This window comes from Dasypus novemcinctus, chromosome 2 (assembly GCF_030445035.2).
Source record: "Dasypus novemcinctus isolate mDasNov1 chromosome 2, mDasNov1.1.hap2, whole genome shotgun sequence".
NCBI classification, from domain to species: Eukaryota; Metazoa; Chordata; class Mammalia; order Cingulata; family Dasypodidae; genus Dasypus; species Dasypus novemcinctus.
This window is the reverse complement of record NC_080674.1, coordinates 108845174-108866370: the sequence shown is the minus strand read 5'-3', so window position 1 is coordinate 108866370 and position 21197 is coordinate 108845174. Positions and strand designations below refer to the sequence as shown.

Here is a 21197-nt window from a genome sequence, read left to right as displayed (position 1 = left end):
ACACCTCTATTCCCTACCACCATTCTTGACTACTGGAAACCACTAATATTTCTTCATTATATATATGCGTATTTTGCATGAAGATAAAATCTCATTTCTTTAGGAGAAATGTCCAAGAATACAATTGCTCGATTGTATGGTAATTGCATGTTTATTTATATAAGGGATTGCCAAAGAGTTTTTCAGAGTGGCTATATACATTTTAGATTCTCATCAGCTTTGTGTCAGTGATCCAGCTCTTCCTTATCCTTACCAGAATCACTATCTTTTATTATAGTCATTTTTATAGATATATACTGATATATCATTGTAGTTTTCATTTGCATTTCCTTCATAGTTATTGATATTGAACTTTTTTTCAGAAGGTTATTTGCCATCCACATATCCTCTTTGGCAAAATGTCTGTTCATGTCTTTTGTCCATTTTCTAACTGGATTGTCATTTATTGATATTTTTGTTTTGTTTTAACTATTGAGTTTTGAGCATTATTTATATATTCTAGATACTAATACATTATCAAATATGTAATTTGTAAGTATTTTTTCCTAATTTATAGCTTTTATTTTCATCCTCCTACATGTTTTCACTTTTTTGCCACTTTCAGCCACAGAACTTTATTTCTAAATCAATATTAAGTACTCAGAGATTAAAGCTCATAAAACAAAAACAAAACAAAACAAAAAGAACATAAACAGCTATGATTGCCTATGTTCTGCTAATTCTAGTGGACAAAGAGGAATTCTAACAATTGTCAGACAAATCACGTCCCTGAACTAGAAACAAGTTAGAGTCTTTTTGTTGTTACTGGTGTTTGGGTTTCTTAGAGGAATCTACCTGTGACTTTCTTTCCCTTTTAATTCTGGTGTTAACTATCAAACATTCCTTTTCCTAGAAGAAACTGACTAGTAATAAATACTCCAGTATGGGGTATTATCTAAAGTCTCTCCTTAACTACTGAGGTGCAATGCAAACTTTTAAGTATTTTTATCTTTTGTTCACTGTTCTAATCTCAAGTTTGGAACAGTGCCTGGTAATGGTGACTTAATGATTTATTGAATGATAAACACCTTTAAACTTCACCTCCACTTATTACTCTCTCATCTCAGAAACTTATGACATTGGTCAAAAACCCCAGTGGTTACTGGTTTGATGACTAATTCAGGCATGGTTAACAGGAGAATTCATTCATAAGACTTACGACAAAAGCACTTGGACATCCTAAAATCATTATCTGGACCAAGATAAGTTACATATATAAACTCTATCTCACAGCCTACCTCTGGAAAAAGCAAATTCACTTTAAAGAGGGAGATTAGTATCCATACCACACTACTTTTATGGCTATTCCTAGCTAGCACTTGTGATAAACTTTATTTCCAGCTTGTTTCACTTTTTCTTGGTCTTCTATTTTCTTAATGGCTGCTTGGATAGCCTTTCAGTTACCCCAGAACTCATGAGGTTCAACAGTATACAGGTTTTCATCTACTTCCAAGAGAATAAGGAACTAGTAGGTTGTTTTGATAATGTCTTCATCTGATATAACTTCTAGATGTTTCAGGAGTGCCCTACTACTATTTCCTTGAGCATATACCAGAATGATTTTGCTAATAAAACTTCAGGAGCAATCCTTTCATTCCAATAAAGAAAGCATCTCTCCAGAACATTCATTAAAGTTTAAGACTGTAGTAGTTGAAAACAGTCACTACACACTTTATACCTTCAGTCATTGCAGATTTATTGGTAGTAAAGTTGAGACTCATCAATATGAGGTAGAATCACATTGTAGCTTCTTCTTGAGAGCCTCACACATTCTTCACCATGATTCAAAGTCCTTTTCTCCCTACTGATACCAATCAAGGCTGCATAGTGATGCTCATTTAGACACCAGGAGCTTTCCACTGGAATCCACTCCTGTGAGCTCTTCCAGGATCAGCCAGTTTGTGTGGATGGACCAACTAATGATGGATGTGAAAATGAATTCAAAATCAAAGATAAGTGTTTTCAGTTGCTTCCCACAGTTCTGAGCTTTTTCTGTTCCTTTGCTGTTAAGTTTCTGGTCCACCCAGCCAGAAGAGCACCCTCTCCATGCCTTAACATAGTAAGTTTATACTTGGAAATACTGATGGATGATCTTCCCTGGTGTTTTCAAATGGGCGGCCAATGTTCAATGAAAGCAACACATCTGCAAAGAAGCCACCAGTAGTAGCAGCAACAGCAGCTTCCTGGGATGGCAGGGCAGCCAGTATCTTCTAGAGACTCCAAGTTTTCACTTTATAAGAAATTCAGTTTTTCCATTTTTCCCCTCATAGATCATGTGTTTGGTGTCAAGCATAAACATCTCCACATAAATCTTGATTTTGAAGGTTTTCTCTTATATTTTAATTATTATAGTTTTACATATGGTTCATCATCCATTTTGAGTTCATTTTTGTATAAATAGTATTTAAGTTCAGGTGTGTGTTTCTTTTTTTTTTTTTTTGGCCTATACATGTCCAATTGATCCAGCACCATTTGTTGAAATGGCTATCCTTCCTCCACCGAATCAATTTTGCACCTCTGTCACACCTCAGTTGGCCATATTTATGTAGGTCTATTTCTGACTCCTCTATTCTGTTCCATTGTTATATGTGTCTGTCCTTCCACAAAACCACATTGTCTTGCTTAATGTAACAGAAAAGTAAGACTTAATATTGGATAGAGTGATTTATCCCCACTTCATATCTCTTAATTGAGAGATTGATTTAGATATTCTAGGGACAGTACTTTCCTATATACATTTTAGAATAAATTTGTCTGTCTACCAAAAAAAAAAAATTGCCGAGATTAGACAGGATATGCCTTAAACCTATACATTGATTTGATGGGAATCTTTAATATGTTGACTCTTCCAGTCCAAAAACATGATATATCTCACCTCTAATTTGGATCTTCTTTGATTTCTTTCATAATCATTTTATAATATTCAATACAAAGATCATGTACTTATTTTGTTAAGTATATGCTTGTGCATGTCATTTTCTTTGGATCCATTTGAAAGGGTAATGAGAATAAATTCTTCTGTTCTTCTCTCAAGTCAGTGATTGCATCTTTCATCATTACCACTCTAATAACAGAAATAAAAATTTCATCCAGGATTTTTTTCATTCTGTAAATGTTTTTCAGTTTTATAATTTCCAAGTTATCTTTTTTTGTAATTTCTATATCTTTGCTGAGATTTTATATTTTTTGTTTGTTTAAAGATAGTTTACATTTGATTGTTGAAGCATTTTATGATGACTAATTTAAAATTCTTATCAGATTATTACAATATCTGATTCATCTTGTTATTGGTGTCAATTGGTTGCATTTTCTCATTCCACTTGGGATTTTCTGATTCTTGTTAAAATGGATAATTTTCACTATTACCCAGAAATTGGGGAATTCTGAGTCCAAGAAAAGTCCTTAATTTAGCAGATAGTTACCTTCTTAAGTTTAACATGCATGTCCTGGCCTACTTTTAAGTGCTGTGGTTAAAATAGTTAAGTTTTCAGAGGCATGTGCCATAATTTTGGTCTCTTGATTTATGTGGTACTCCTGGTGTTCCCACTGATCCCAGCTGGTGCTGCCTGAGAGGATAGAAGAGGTTTCTTCAGGTGGAGCCACCTGGTATTTTTTGGTGCAGAAGGAGAATCTCTAGCCTGAGGAGACAAAGAGGCTTCCCTGGCAGGATTACTGATATGTGTGGGAGATAGAAACTGGTTCCCAGGTCACTTCTTGTGATGTAGTCTCTGTACAGTTGCTCTCACTTCCTGTCAGCTTCCTCTACCTCTCTGCAAGTGGCAGGAGAGGCTCAGGACCAACAAGGAAGAAGAGTGCCTTCTCTGGGTGCTTATTGTTAGGGGTGCTACTGATTAACCACCTTTGTTGATTCTGCCAGGACTCATCAGATGATTCAGGCATGTTTACCATTAAATCTGAAGAAAGGATGAATTAATATGTGCTGCCTTCTGTCCCTAGGTTGGGTGTTAGGAAACACAGCCTTCTTTTGATAGGAGGATATAAGACATCCTGGTAATGTTTTGGTTTCCAGTCTTGGGGACCCAAACAAGTTTGCTTTCTTCCTGTCACCTTTTTGGAGATATCCTTTGGTTCCCTTGCATATTTCCAGGGTTTTTATTAATAGTTGTTCCTAGCCAAGAGGATCAAGAATAAGTAGGTATAACCATTTGTCCTGTAATGAAAGTTTGGTTAATGTTAATTCACATAGAAAGGTCTATTGGTTCTTTCTATAGATATTCCTCTTCTGGAATGTAGTTGCATGGAGTACAAAAAAAAAAAAAAACAAAAAACACAAAAAAATCAAGCAAACAAACAAAAAACCCCAAAGATACTGAACATTCTCTTAGTTTGCCACAACACTGTCATGTAAAGTATCAGAAATGGGTTGGCTTTTATAAAGATTTAATTGGGACATATGGCTCATCTCTGAAACCTTGATTTGCTCTGTGAGCACAGCTTCTTGAGGCTTCAAGATTCAGCTTTGGCTGCTAGTGATCTTTGAGTCCTCTCTCCCACATCACAAAGTAAAGATTCCAGTGACTTTTCTTTACCTATTCCTCTGTGTCTCCTTTTATATAAGGCCCAGCAAGAGGGCAGAGACCCAACTCAAGTCAGGCCTCAATGACATAGATCAATCACAATCATCTAACCAGGTGATGTAATTAAGTATCCTTAACAAAATCTAATACAATCAAAGGGTCTCTCTCACACACTCACACACACAGAGCAATGGATTAGATTAAAAACATAATCTCTTTTTGGGATTCACCAAATTCAAACTGTCACAGATATGGTGTTATTGGAATTCTTAACTGTAAAAGATCACTTTCTGGGAAATTCTAAAAAATTCAAGATTTTAGCTCTAGTAAATGTGGAACAGTCTCTCAAGGAAACAGATATACCTGTTTAGCCGAACCTGGGGCAGTTCCTTGATAAAGTAATAGAATTTGCCTGAAAAAATTTGCATTACTCTTTTTTTTTTAATTTTTAAAAAATTTCTCTCCCCTCCCCCAGTTGTCTTTTCTCTGTGTCCCTTTGCTGTGTGTTCTTCTTTGTCAGCTTCTATTTTTGTCAGCGGCATGGGAATCTGTGTTTCTTTTTTTTTTTAAGATTTATTTATTTATTTATTTCTCTCCCCCCACCCCAGCCCCAGTTGTCTGTTCTCTGTGTCTATTTGCTGCGTTGTCTTCTTTGTCTGCTTCTGTTGTTATCATGAGCATGTTTCTTTTTGTTACGTCATCTTGTTGTGTCAGCTCTCCGTGTGGGTGGTGCCATTCTTAGGCAGGTTGCACTTTCTTTTGCCCTGGGTGGCTCTCCTTATGGGGTGCACTCCTTGCGCGTGGGGCTCCCCTATGCGGGGACACCCTTGCGTGGCAGGGCACTCCTTGCGCACATCAGCACTGTGCATGGGCTAGCTCCACATGGGTCAAGGAGGCCTGGGGTTTGAACTGTGGATCTCCCATGTGGTAGATGGACGCCCTATCCACTGGGTCAAGTCCACTTCCTTTTAAATTTTTTTTTGTATTACTCTTATAAAAATATATATATACAGCTTATTTAGATTATTGGTCATATTTATGTTCTTTAACTTTTATTTTTTAATTCTTATGAATCATAAATTATTTAATAATATTTATCCTACATATAATACCTCAATGAAATGATAGCTTTTGTCTACACATTTTTCAGTCAGCTGGAATAGTCAATCAAGTGGTTAGTCAATTAGCTACCAGAAGTGTTAATTTCACTCTGATCCCAGATCTACACACACACACACACACACAAATTATTCAGTATAAATATGGGCAAAAGATATGCTTTGTTATATAACATTTTTCTTTGAGGCAGTTGATAATATTTAACTATTTTGCAAAGGAGTCAGGATTTTTTTCTCATAGTCACCTTTTCATCCTGTAATTTTTTTCTTTTAAAGATTTATTTATTTATTTAATTCCCCTCCCCTCCCCCGGTTGTCTGTTTTCTGTGTCTTTTTGCTGCGTCTTGTTTCTTTGTCCGCTTCTGTTGTCGTCAGCGGCACGGGAAGTGTGGGCGGCGCCATTCCTGGGCAGGCTGCTCCCTCCTTCGCGCTGGGCGGCTCTCCTTACGGGTGCACTCCTTGCGCGTGGGGCTCCCCTACGCGGGGGACACCCCTGTGTAGCACGGCACTCCTTGCGCGCATCAGCACTGCGCATGGGCCAGCTCCACATGGGTCAAGGAGGCCCGGGCCTTGAACTGGGGACCTCCCATGTGGTAGACGGATGCCCTAACCACTGGGCCAAAGTCCGTTTCCCTCATCCTGTAATTTTTATCTACATCAAGCAGACGGTGCTAGCATTGTTTTACATAACATATTGAAAAGTTTAAGTTACATGTGATAGAGATATGCAAAAGAGGCTGACAAAGTTTCCGAAGGAAGAAACTATAAAATAGGCTGGCTTCCTTCACAAAATAAGGAAAGATACCATGTATGATAATGGAAAAAATGTGCCAAGAAAAATTTAGTACTCTTTTTTACTTAAAAAGTGAGAAGTTTATATTAGAACTAAGATATTATAAAATTGGATTTAGGAAGCAATATTAAAAAATAATTAGAAAATGACCCTGTAAAATTGTTTAAATCATTTTGGCAAAACAGCCTATTCCCTTCATATTTAAATAACTCAATGACTACATATTCTGTATTTTACATTAACTTCCTTTTTTCTAGACAGCTTTAATCTAACATTTTCCATTATCATGACTCATTCTGTTCAGATGTTTAGCTCATAACTCTGCAGTAAAAGAGAAGTATATTTATATTTAATGATCAGCATCTATGTACCAAAGACTGAACTCAGCACTGTATTTTGTTATCCTCTCTGTGGTAGTTTGAAGCTGTGAGTACCCCCAGAAAAACATGCTCTTAAATTTAATCCATCCTTATGGGTATGAACCTATTGTAAGTACAATCTTTTGATGAGGTTACTTCAGTTAAGGTGTAGCCCACCTCAGTCATGATGGGTCCTAATCCTATTTGGAGTCCTTTCTAAGAGAATGAAATTCACACTAAGAGAGAAATCCAGGAAGCAAGGAAACTGAAATCAGTGAAACCCAGAAGAGAAGTGAGAGCCCAGGAGAAACGGTCATGTGCTTTGCCATGTGGCAGAGGACCCAAGAACAGCAATCTTCCAGAACAAAACATCACATTGATGTTGTCTTGGTTTGAACGTTTTCCAGCCTCAAACCATGGATGAATAAGTTCCCATTACCCAACACAACACATTTTATGGTATTTTCTTAAGCAGCCCAGGAAACTAAAAAACTACTCTGGTTCTCCTCCTCCTTTTTCTTTGAATATTACAGCTTACCAAAATAGATCTCATGGTTAAAATAATTACTTATAGAATTTAAAGCTAAAAGTAGAGAATTTCATGTGAAAATTTTGTTTTTATAGTTTCAAAACCATGATTTTCCCACTAAACAATGCCACTTTTCATACTATTTGACCATCAGATCACATCATTAACTATTCTCTTGGTCCTTGAAATTATTTTTTATGGCACAATTAGGTGTGAAATAATAAATAATTAAGAATTTATGAAATTGCCCTTTATATAAGTGTTGTGTACTAGTGATGGAGACTACTCTCAGCATACATTTACTTTTTAATTAGTTATTCACTTAACAGACATTACTAATGTCCTTCTAAATCAAAGATATCATATTCAAGGTATGTTGGGAAATATATTTAGCCCCAGTCCAACGGATTTCATTTTGTAATAATAGTAGGTTTATCAACAAACAATGATATTGTTTAAGGAGAGCTTTAATTAAGAGATATAAGAAATGCTAATTCAAACTCTGATAAAGAACCATTATTATTTTGGGGCAGAAAGATAATAGATGGCAGAGAAAGGCACGTAGAATGGGGTGTTAAATACGAATACACATAGAATATGGGAAAAGGGTCACCCAGAAAGATGGGGAAATATAAGTAATATTATATTATATGAGGTTATAGCTCCAGTTCACCTCTCTCATTTAGTCCCATGCTCCAGGCCATTGGCAATAAGCCACTTGCTATGTCTGGAATACATCAAGTAGTTTAAACTTTGATGTCTTTACTTATATTTTCCTATATCACTGAATGGCCCTTTCCCTATATACAAAGCAATCATACACGTGTAGATTTCCCATACAACAGCCCTTCATCAACACACCACATTGTGGTGGAATATTTGTTACAGATTATAAGACGATATCATTAGACTATTATCACAAACCATGGTGCCTATAGCATATATTTGGCACACTTTTTCTGTATCCCCGTCATTATCAATACAGTACCTCTTTGGCATTGATGCAAGAATATTATAGTATTTCTATTAACGACAGTCCATAGGTCACATGAATTATGTTTTTCCCATGCTGCTCCACACATCCCACCACTCTGCCATAGGGATGTACATCCACTCTAGGTCAAAGAAGGACACTCTTGTATCTGTACCATCAATCACAATTCACATTCTCCTTTGAGTTCCCTTTGAGTTCAGACCTTAAATTATTTCCAGGTTTCTTTCAATTGACATTTATATCCCTAGACTACTTTCTTTTTTTTCCTCCAAATTCTACTCAATTTATTCATTTTTTAAAAAATATTACATTCAAAAAATATGAGGTCCCCATTCACCCCCACTGCCCCCACCCCACACTCCCCCACCCCACACTCCCCCCACAGTAACACTCTCCCCCATCATCATGTCACATCCATTGCATCTGGTGAGTACATCTCTGAGCATTACTGCACCCCATGGCCTGTGGTCCACACCATAGCCCACACTCTCCCACGTTCCATCCAGTGGGCCATGGGAGGACATACAATGTCCAGCAATTGTCCCTGGAGCACCACCCAGGACAACTCCAAGTCCCGAAAATGCCTCCACATCTCATCTCTTCCTCCCACTCCCTGCACCCAGCAGCCACCATGGCCACTTTTTCCACAACAATGCCACATTTTCTTGATTATTAACCACAATAGTTCATGAATAGAATATCATTAAGTCCACTCTAATCCTTACTGTATCCTCCTTCCTGTGGACCTTGGCTTGGTTGTGTCCATTCCACATCTATGTCAAGAGGGGGCTTAGATTCCACATGGATACTGGATGCAATCCTCCTGCTTTCAGTTGTAGGCACTCTAGGCTCCATGGTGTGAAGGTTGACACTCTTCAACTCCATGTTAGCTGAGTGGGGTAAGTCCAATAAATCAGAGTGTAGAAGCTGAAGTCTGTTGAGGCTCAGGGCCTGGCTATCATATTGTCAGTCCAGAGATTCAGCTCCCCTAGATATATCTTAAGCCCCAGCACCAACTACAATTCCAGTAAAGCAGCATGAAAGGCTTGTGAAAAGAGATCCCATCTGAGTCCAGGTCCATCATGCAGAAACACCAGCTCCAAAGAAGGGCCAACTGACATGGCAGTGAACCCCATCTGCCATGACCATAGAACCTGTGGGTCTCTTTAGCCCTCAAAAGGACCAATACCTGGGATTATATCTACTTTATCTGTCTCTGAGACTCTGCTCAGGTGTGCATAAGGGCAATCCTTCTGACAACCTCCAGACTCTTTTTTGGAGACTCGTAGCCATATAAACTCATTTGTCCTTTCCATTTCTCCCTTACTTTAAGTCAACAGCATTTTTAACTCCTGTTATTATATGTAGATAGGGATATTCTTCTGGTCTGTGTTGAACCTTCAATTCAAGGTCATTTTCTAGTTACGTCATCAGCTGGTACTTGGTAGTGATCCCTCGGTGCCAGGGAGGCTCATCCCCGGGTGTCATGTCCCACGCTGGGGGAAGGCATTGCATTTACATGCTGAGTTTGTCTTCGAGAGTGGCCACATTTGAGTAACACAGAGGCTGTCAGGAGGGAACTCTTAGGCACAGTGCTACTCTAGACTTTGTTCTTATTTCAGGTGTATAGGCTCACAAGCATAGTCATTAGTATCAGGAGCTCACTGTTGGACCCTCATTCCTTTCTGGTCCCCTATGGACCATGACAGAGCACCCCCAGCTGTTGTTTTTAATTGTTTCCACTATGACTATATCCAAACATTTCCATGCACCCCAGACACATGCCTTGTATAACTCCCTGTCAACCATATGTCCCCTGTCAATAACATCCCATACCAGTATTCCTCCGCTGCCATTGTTGAACCACTCTGTGATCCAAAACTTCCTGAAAAGTGAAGCCCAATATAATGTCAGGTTCCCTTACTAGTAAAATGGAATAAAGCGATGAGTTTAAATGTTAGATATAGAATACATATTGATTTGGAAAAATTCTACATCCTATCTTTTTCTTTTCTTTTTTCCTAATTATTGAGCTTCTCTTCACAAGAGCCCTAGATCACAGTAATTCATATATACAATATACGGTACTCCCACATATCCATTATAAAACCTTTTCCCTTCCACAGCGATAATCTTTTAACTTATTCATATCATATTTACTGAAACTGATGTACAGATATTGAGACAATAGCTTTCAAACAAGTTGACATTTGTGTTTACATTGTGGTTCCCTAGACTACTTTCTAGCCACAATCCCATTTATAAACCAGCTGCTATTCACTATAATGTGTTACCGTAAACTTTACCTATTTCCACAGTTTTACAATCAAGTTAATTAAAACTATATACATTAAGCATTAGTAGTTCTTTTCAACTCTCCTAATAGCCTATTCTCTAGGTTTTAACTCCATGCATTTATTCTTCACATTTAGTTCATATTAATGAGACCATACAATATTTGTCCTTTTGTGTCTGGCTTACTTCACTTAGCATAATGCCTTCTAGATTCACCCATGTTATGAAATGTATGCTGATTTCATTTCTTCTTACTGCAACATGGTATTCCATCATATGTATATACCATATTCTGTTTAATTATTTATTGGTTGATGGACACTTGGGCTGTTTTCATCTTTTGGCTATGAAAATTGGTGTGCAGGTATCTGTTTGTGCCACAGTTTTAAGTTCTTCTGGGTATATTCCTAGTAGAAGAATTGCTGGATCATATGGCAGTTCTATATTTAGTTTCTTGAAGAATTGCCAAGTTGTCTTTCACAGAGGCTGCAGAACTTTACAATCCCACTAACAGTGAAGGAGTTTCCCTATTTCTCCCCATTTCTCTCCAGCACTTATCACTCTTTGTTTTTTAATAATGGCTACTTTATGTAGTATAAGATGATATCTCATTGTCGTTTTGATTTGCATTTCCCTAATAGCTAGTAATATAGAATATTTTTTTCATGTGCCTTTTGGCCATTTGTATTTCCTCTTTGGAGAAATGTCTGTTTCAATCTTGTGCCCATTTTTAAATTCAGTTGCTTGCTCTTTCATTGTTGAGTTATATGATCTCTTCATATACAATGGAAATCACACCCTTATCAGATATGTTGTTCCCAAACATTTTCTCCCATTGAGTGGGCTACCTTTTCTCCTTGATGAAGTCCTTTGAATCACAAAAGTTTGTTTGTGAAGCCCCATTTATCCATGTCTTCTTTCATCGTTCATGCTTTTGATGTAAGGTTTAAGAATGCACCTCCTATCCTCAAGTCTTGAAGATGTTTTCCTACATTTTTTTCTAGGACCTTTATGGTTCTTACTTTTGTATTTAAATCTTTGATTCATTTTGAGTTAATTTTTGTGTAAGGTGTGAGGTAGGGGTCCTTTTCCTTTCTTATAATTTCTGTATCGGTCAGCCAAAGGGGTGCTGATGCAAAATATCAGAAATTGGTGGGTTTTTATAAAGGTATTTATTTAGGGTAGGAGCTTACAGATACTAGGCTATAAAGCATAATTTACTTTCCTCACCAAAGTCTATTTCTGTATGTTAGAGCAAGACGACTGCTGAGGTCTGTTAGGGCTCAGGCTTTCAGGGTTCCTCTCTTCCCAGGTCCTGCTTCTCTCTGAGCTCAGGTCCTCTATTTTCTCCACAAGATCAGCTGCAGACTATGAGGTGAATGACTCTGTCTCTCTCCCCAGGGTTTCTACCATGTCTAAGGAGTCATCTCTGTTCCTCTGTGTTCCTCTCTTTGCTCAGGTCCTCTCTTCCCTGGGCTTCTTCTCTTTCCTCTGTGTTCTTACTTTCTGGAGCTCCAGCTTAATACTCCAGCATCAAACTCCATATCAAAACTCCAACATCAAAATCCCCAACTCTGTCCTTTGCCATGTCTTTTATCTATGAGTCCTCACCCACCAATGGGCAGGGACTTAACACCCTACTGATGTGGCCCAATCATAGCCCTAATCATAATTTAATCATGCCTGGGTAAAAACCAGTTTACAAACATAATCCAATATCTATTTTTGGAATTCATAACTATATTGAACTGCCACAGTATTGGATATCCTGTTCCCCCAGCACCACCAGATGGGTGGGTTTGACAGGCTTGTCAAAAATCACTTGACCATAGATGTGAAGGACTGTTTTTGAACTATCAGTTTGGTTCCATTGGTCTATGTGTCTATCTTTATGCTAATACAGTGCTGTTTTTCCAACTGCAGGTAGATAATATGATTAAAGTCTGGAAGTGTGAGTTTTCTGGATACAATTGCTTTAAATCCTTGGTTAAGTTTATTCCTAAATATTGATTCTTTTAATCGTTATTGTAAATGGAATTTTTTTCCTTATTTCCTCCTGAGATTGTGCACTATGATTGTATAGAAACATCACAGATTTTTAGGTATTAATCTTGTATCCTCACACTCTATCTACTGAGATAATTTATTAGTTCTAGCAGCTTTGTTGTAGGTTTTTCATAACTTTCTGGATATAGGGTTATATCATCTGTGAGTAGTAAAACTTTTATTTCTTCTTTTCTGATTTGGATACCTTTTATTTCTCTTTCTTGCCTGATTTCTCTAGCTAGACCCTCTACCACTATATTGAACAACAGTGGTGACAGTGGACCACTGTCTTGTTCCTGATCTCAACAGGAAAGCTTTCTGCCTTTCACCATTGAATACAATGTCAGCTGTGGGTGTTTATAATGGCCTTTATTATGTTGAGAAAGTTTCCTTCAATTCCTATCTTTTGTCATATTTTTATTGAGAAAAGATGCTATATTTTGTCAAATGCCTATTCTGCATCAGTTGATAAGATCTTGTGGTTTTTATTCTTTGGTTTATTAATGTATAATATGCTGACTAATTTTCTTGTGTTGAACCACCCTACATGCCTGGTATAAAACTCAGTTAATCAAGATGAATAATTCTTTTAATGTGTTGTTGGATTCATTTAGCAAGTATTTTCTTGAGGATATTTGCACCTCTGGTAATTAGGGAAATGGGTCCATAATTATCTTTTTTCTTAATATCTTTATCTGACTTTGGTATTAGGGTGATATTAGCTTCATAGAATGAGGTTAGTAGCATTCCTTCTTGTTCAATTTTTTGGAAGAGCTTAAGTAAGATTGGCATTAAATTGTCCTTGAATGCTTAGTAGAACCTACCTGTGAAATCATCTGGCCCTGGGCTTTCATTTGGGGAGTTGTTTGATGACTGCTTCAATCTGTTTACTTGTGATTGATTTGTTGAGGTCTTCTATTTCTTCTAGGGGCAGTGTAGGTTATTTGTACATTCCTAGGTATTTTTCCATTTTGCCTACATTGTCTAGTTTTTTGGCATACAGATGTTCATAGTAACCTTTTGTGGTCTCTTTTATTTCTGTGGGTAAGTAGCAATGTCCCTGTTTTCATTTTCATTTCATTTATTTTCATGTTCTCTTTTTTTCTTCATCAGTCTAGCTAAGGGTTTGTTGATTTTGTTAATCAGGAAAGAAACAATTTTTGGTTTTGTTAATTCTCTCTATTGTTTTTTTTGTTCCCAATTTCATTTATATCTGCTCTGATCTTTGTTATTTCGTTCCTTCTACTGGGAGTAGCTTGCTGTTCTTTTTCTAGTTCCTCCAGTTGTGTAGTTAGGTCTTTGAGTTTTAATATTTCTTCTTTTTTAATGTAGGCATTGAGGGTTAAAAATTTCCCTCTCAGCACTGCCTTTGCTGCATCCCATAGGTCCTGATGTTTTCTCATTTTCATTCATAGCTAGGTATTTATTGATTTCTCTTGAAATTTCTCTTTTGACCCACTGATTATTTAAGAGTGAGCTCTTTGATCTCCATATATTTTAAAAATTTCTTCTTTGTCTACCTCTTCGTGATTTTCTTTTGCTGTTCTTAGAATTCTCTCTTTGTCTTTGTCACTTGACATTCTGATTAGTATGCATCTTGGAATTGTTCTATTTGGATTTATTTGGATGAGAGTACACAATGCTTCTTGGACACAGATATCTTTGTCCTTCAATAAGGTTGGAAAATTTTCTACCATTATTTCTTTAGATAGTCCTTCTGCCTTTTCCTTTCTCTTTTCTTTCTGGGACACCCATGACACATATGCTTGCATTTCTCTTGCCGTACTTGGTCCCTAAGACCCTGTTCAAATTTTTCCATTCTTTCCTTCATCTGTTCTTTTGTATATTTGCTTTCAGTGACCATGTGTTCAAGTGCATTGATTCTTTTTTCTACCTCCTCAAATCTGCTGTTACATGCCACTAGTGTATTTTTATTTCACTTATTGCACCTTTCATTCCCATAAGATCTACTATTTTTCTATATATGCTTTCAAATTTTTCTTTGTGCTCATCAAATATCTTCATAATATCTTTAATCTCTTTAGCCATCTCATTGCTTTTATTAAGGAGATTTGTTTGAACATCTATGATTAGTTGTCTCAACTCCTTTATTTCATATGGAGACTTATCTTGTTCCTTTAACTGTGCCATATCTTCCTCTTTCTTGGTATGGAATGTAATTTTTTTGTTGGTGTCTTGGCATCTGGCATCTGGCTAGATGTATTTATTTTGGGTGCAGTTTCTCTCTTTAGTTTAGGGTTTTCTTGACTTTCTATCTTGCTGATTGTATCATAAAAGCCAAGGATGTAGTTGGTGCTGCAACCTGTGGAGGTTGAAGCTGCCTGCATTGCCCCAGGAATTAATGAAGCTTCTCCCATCTTTTCCTTTGCCAGGCATAGAAACAGACCCACAGCTGTGTGTAATAATCCAAGTTGTGCAGGACAAGATGGTCCATAGTTGCCCAGAGAAACTGATGAAGTCTCCATCCCCTTCCATCCCTACCTTGGACAGGGATGGAGCTGCAGGTGTGGGCAGTAATCTATGCCATTTGAGTCCAAAATGACTGCAGTTGCCCGGGTAGACTGACATAGCACTACCCTCCCCACTGCCAGGGGTGGGGATGGATCCTCTGGAGTGCCCAACACCCAAAAATCTAGTCCATGGGCTGAATACACCTGCGGTTGCCCTGAGAGACTAAGGGAGTACTGTCCCTTCTTTCCTTTAAGGGGTGGGAATGGAACCACTGATGCCCAACAGTTCTGTCCATGTAAGCCAAAAGTGGCTGCCTTTATCCAGAGATGGTAAGGAAACACTAACCCCTTAGATCCTATTGGGCAGGTGGGGGTTAGAATCATGGGTGTCTAACAGGTCAGTCCCTGTAATCTGGGAGTACCTGTCATTGCCTAGAGAGACTAGGAAACACCAGACTCCTATCTTATTAGGGGTTAGGGTGGACAAACAGGGGTCCAAAAGTTCATTCTGTGCAGGTCAAAAGTGCCTGCTTTTGCCCAGAGAGGCTGAGGAAACACAAACCTTCTCTTATCTTACTGAGTTGGTGGAGTTGGATCCACAGGTATGCAACAGTTCAGTCCATCCAGGCTGAAAGTGCTTGCTATTGCCTGGAAAGTCTGAGGAAACCTAACTTACCTCCTATCTTACTTAGAGGCAGGGATGGAGCTACAGGTGTCTGACTATTTGGTCTTTGTGGGCCCAAAGCACCTGCAATTACCCAGAGGGGTTGGGGACACAGTTCCTCTCTTGTCCTATTGTGGTTGGAGGTGGAGTCACCAGTGCCCAACAGTCAAGTTTGTGCAGGCCAAAAGTGCCAGCAATTGCCCTAAAAGGCTGAGGAAATACCAGCTGAATTTATTACTCAATAGCTGAAGTCAGTGGCCAACCGTGTCTTCATCCTCCATTTTTAGGAAATGGAGCCTTCAACTCCAGCCATGGAATAGGTCCTGAGGCTGCTTGTGCCACAGGCACCAGCCTCAGCAGCGTGGAGTGCTCTACTCATGAATCTTCTCTGCAGGTGGGCATTGTCTTCCCTTCTTACTTTCAAGACTGTTGCAAATTACTCTTCTGGTCTCCTGCGGATCCCAGACAGGTGCTGTAGATAGCTCTGGGTGATTACTAAGTACCCTGTAAGATGAGCTGACTCTTGGAGTGCCTGCCTCTGCTGCCATCTACCTCTTTTCCTATATTTTTTAGTCTATGAATATTTTATTAGTATTTTCCCAAGGAAATAATTAGTAATTATTTCCAGGTAAAACTTTGGAAAGATGCTGCAAGGTCCATTGGATACATCAAAAAAATTAATTTTTTGATTATCACAAGTGATTGGCTGGTTATGGCACATTGATCTCTGAAAAGTTTCTTGAGAAAAATGTGGCAGTTATTTATATTAGTGCTTTTTTAATGATGCTGCCTCAATAAATGCATTCCTTCTGGAGCAATGGTGTGGAATAAGCTTTTAAAGATATAGAAGTCCTTTTTACCTTGATAAATAGAATTAAGTCATGGATGGTTAGAGTTGAGAGGAGCCACAATGATCACATTGGACAGTCTTTCAATTTATAGGAGTAGAAATTGAAGTCAAGAATGTGATGAAATGGTTAGGAGCATGAACTATGATACCAGACTTTTTGATTTTATTCCAAACTAAATATATATAGCATTGAGTAAGTGACTTGATGGCTCTGTTCCTCAATTTCTTTTCTTTAAAAGGAATTATTAATGATAGTATCTAATTACTGAGGTAGTTTTAGGGTTGTCTGACAAAATACGAGATGCCCAGCTACATCTGAATTTAGATGAACAACAAATAATATCTTAATAAAGTATGTCCCAAATATTGTTTTGGGGATTGAATCATGTCTCCCACAAAAGACATGTTCAGGTTCAAATCCTTGGTGCTGTATATGTGAACCCTTAATAAATAGTATCTCCTGAAGATGTTACTTCAGTTAAGGCAAGGCCTAACTTAATCAGGTAGGCTTTTTTGTATGTTGGTTTTTTTTTTTTAGAGGTTTGTACTGGACTGTATTTATCTACATGAATAACAATAGGCATATCTTCCACAAAAATCTGTATTACTGGAATCCTTTGTAAGCAGACTGAAATTTAGACGGAAGAGAGGAAACCAGGAAGAATAATCAGAGGTTGGAAACCGGTAGGACCAGGAAGAGAAAGGAGATGATCCTGCCATGCACATTCCGTATAATGGAAAGCAAATCACCAAGGATTGCTGGCAGCTAACCCCAGAATGCCACAATCTTCTGGGAGAAAACACCACCTTGCTGATGTCTTGATTTTGACCTTCTCCTAGCTTCAAAACTGTGAGCCAATAAATTCCCATGCTTCACCCAACACATTGCATAAAGTATTTGTTTTAGGAGATGTGAAGCAAAACATAATCCGTGGGACATACTTATAATAAATATGTTTTTCTGAAATTTAAATGTAACTGGGCATCTTGTATTTTTATTTGCTAAATGGCAAAGTATGAGGATTAAGTGAAAAATTTTGTTTAAATTTATTTTATTTATTTTATTTATTTCTCTCCTCTTCTCCCTCTTTGCCTGTTCTCTGTGTCCATTCACTGTGTGTTCTTCTGTGTCAGCTTGCATTCTTGTCATATTCTGTTGTATTAATATTTCTCTGTTTCTACCCAAAAGGATGACTTAGAAGGAAATGTGAGGTAGTAAAACTTATTAATGAGAAAAATTACATGAAAAATCCCTAGTTTGTAAATATATATAGATAATACAGAGATGATGTTTCAGAATGAGAAAGTTCTAGTATGGAGGATGGTAAAGAAGAAATCTTGGGAGGTAGGAAAAGAGGTGTGTGCTCTGCCCACTTTTCCTCCAAATCTCCAACAGCCACGGAAAAATGACCCTATGCCAGTTAAAAGAAAGTGGAGTGACATTTGCCCAGGAAAACAATGGTGTGCTCATCTGTATTAACATGAGCTGAATTTCTGGGAAATCTTGAATCTGGGGAAAGACATGGGATTCCTGGTCTGTGTGTCAATACTTTGAACTCACTCAGTTATGCTGCACATATTGGGAGAGAAAACTATAATGCTTTCTCTAACTTCAGTGTCCAAGTTACCCTTGGTGCTTTGAATTAAGGAGCAAAGTGCTAATTTTAGTGCAGGGGTGGATGTATAGTAAATGGTCAGTACATATCAGTACATATCAGGTCCCTTTCCTTTCCTTTTCTTTTACATTTTTGAGAGGAAATGAATGGAAAACATTCTCTTGTTAAATTAAAATTTTCTAATATTTTATCTAATATTTATTGAGCATGTTTCATTATAGAATGTTGGTTGTGTTTTATAGTTTTTGTTTCTTATTACCACAAAACTCGTCCAAATAAAGATTGTTTCTCCTATCTTTAAATTAGAATATCAAGAATCAACGACATTACTAATTAGGCTAAGATCACTTAGTAAAGTTCTAGATTATACACGGCTCTCCCACTCCAACGTCCTTCCTTTTCCACCCTATCACCCACATACTATCCTAATTTTAGCCATGTGTTTTAAACTTTTAAAAATTTCTTTGACAAATTGATATATAGCTCAGAGAAAGAAGCATTTTGGTAATCTAGTAAACTGCAAATCAGTACCTGTATGCTGAGTTTTCAGTTCCATAACAATATTAGTTGCTGTAACAAATTACCACAAACTAAGTGGTTTAAAACAACAGAAATTAATTCTCTCACAGTTCTGGAGAACAGAAAACTGAAATTAAGGTATATGTAGAATTGATTCCGTCTAGGAAATCTGAGGGAGACACTTCCATTTCTTCCTCCTAGCTTCTGGTGATTGCCAGAAGTCTTTGCTGCATTTCTTCAGGCTCTGCCTCTACATTTCTGTGTGTCCTCTCTTCTTATAAGGACACTAGTTATTTGATTTAGGGACCACCCTAAGCCAGTATGGACTCACCCCAACTGATTATATTTCCAAAGATCCTATATCTAAATCAACTCACATTCATAGGTACCAGGAATTAAGAGTTCAACTTATCATTTAGGGGGAAAGAATTCAACCCACAAAAATAGCCCATGACTTTTTTTGCACACACATAATAGCTCCCATGAGGTTGGATATCTTACTGCTTTGGGTTGGCCTCACAGAAATCCAAGGATAAGGAAAAATAATGGGCTATATGGCAATAGTGAAAATTTATTACATAGGTAAGCAATGACATAGGCATCACAATTTTCACACTAAATCATATTGACTGCCAAACTATTTCAAAATAAAACCAATCTAAAAATCAGAACAGGAAGAAAAAAGGCAAATTTTAAAATTGGACCACCTATTTGAAGAAGTTCTGAAATTTACACATAAAAATTAAATGATGATCTTTTTGTCCTTGAAAAAGATTTAACAATTGTAAAGGAGTTTGTAATTGTATAATACAAAATTTTGTGGGTGACTGTATTAGCAAAATTGATAATAAGAATGAATTTAAAGTCATCAATTTAATTTTTATATTCATCAAATCATTCATACAATGAATGCAAACTTTAATTTTAATTAAGATATTTAAAGGGCAAAGCCATCAAATAAATGCAACTGTCAGGATACACATATATGGGACTATTTCTGGAGAAACTACTATCATGTGAATTTTGGGGGAGTCAAATGACTTATTTTGCCTGAGTTAAATAATTAATGCCAGTACCTGAATTGACTGATAATTTTTCTCCATAAAATTGACTATACCACTTACTTCATGTAATGACCCAGATATTAAGGCAGAGGCACAATGTTTTCTTACTCAAATTTAAAATTGCACAAAACAAGGATAGGTGAAGATTTGTCATAAACAAGGAATACTAAGGAAATTTTATTAATATTGCTTATATAACTCTCTCTCTGTAAGGAGGAAATATGATATTATATTTGTTCTTACTTTCATGACCAAACTATTTTTATAGCTATGATTTCTTTCAAAGATAAAAAAAAATATCAATATCCTAGTCCTTAAAATGTTTTATTGAGTTAAACTTTTTGCAGAGATATCAACTGGACAGTAAGCATTGCAAAAGACTTTTTGCATTCCTCATCACATCAGTGAAAAGGTCTATCACTTACCTCCTGTATCTGGTCCCACCACCACCATTGTCCTAGTTACTTCATTCCTTCAAAATGGAAAGCACAAAATCTGTTTCCTCCTGGGGAAATTGTTCTGCTGAAAAATGTATTAGTGAGAACAGATGCAAGGTAGAAAACCGTCCAAAAGTGTTGTTTTTATTCCTTCAAAACTGGAAGGAGAAAATTCATGGATGAAAGTTAACAAGCAACCGAAGATGTTATATAGTTATAAATCAATAATCCCTTACAATGAAGGGAACGTGGATGAAATTCACGAACACACGTATGTACACACATACTCACAGAATAAAGATCTATTTAAAGATGAAGTATAGATCAATCTTATTGTTTTCATAAAATTTCTATCCACTACATAAAATAGAGCACAAAGAACTTTGATGGCTGCTCACAGAGAGTTGAGCTGGTGTGTACTGGTAGGAGAATAGTTCATTAAGAGTTCTCTACAGTATTCATTACACCTTGTGCTCTTCTGATTTATTTTTCCCTGCAATGTTAAGTAATTTTCACTTGAAGGCAATTGTAGGAAATCATTCAGGAGAGGCACAGAATGCCTTAGTCCTTCATTTCATTGCTAGTATTATATTTGGCATATGTCAATGGGGAAAAAAATTGAAAAGCCTATTTAGTCAGAAATTATTCCATTTCCTTACTCCTAAAGTATTGAAATTGCCTGACTCCTTTTCTTCCATTCTCTTTTTATCATCTAAACCTTCAGTGTTTTTGGAAAATTTCCTTCAAGAATAAATTCAACTGAATAATGAAGCTGGAAAGAAGTAACTCTCTAAAATAGTCTCTACATACTTGATACCAACTTATTTCTTCCAAGAACTAAGCAGTATTAATGCTCCTCTGTGTT

At 37.1% G+C, this 21197-nt stretch overlaps 1 pseudogene; it reads right to left on the bottom strand.

Moving 5' to 3' along the window:
- Positions 1 to 1351: 1351 nt before the first annotated feature.
- LOC101411402 (bisphosphoglycerate mutase-like) overlaps positions 1352 to 21197 on the bottom strand; it is a 75847-nt pseudogene continuing 56001 nt past the window's right edge.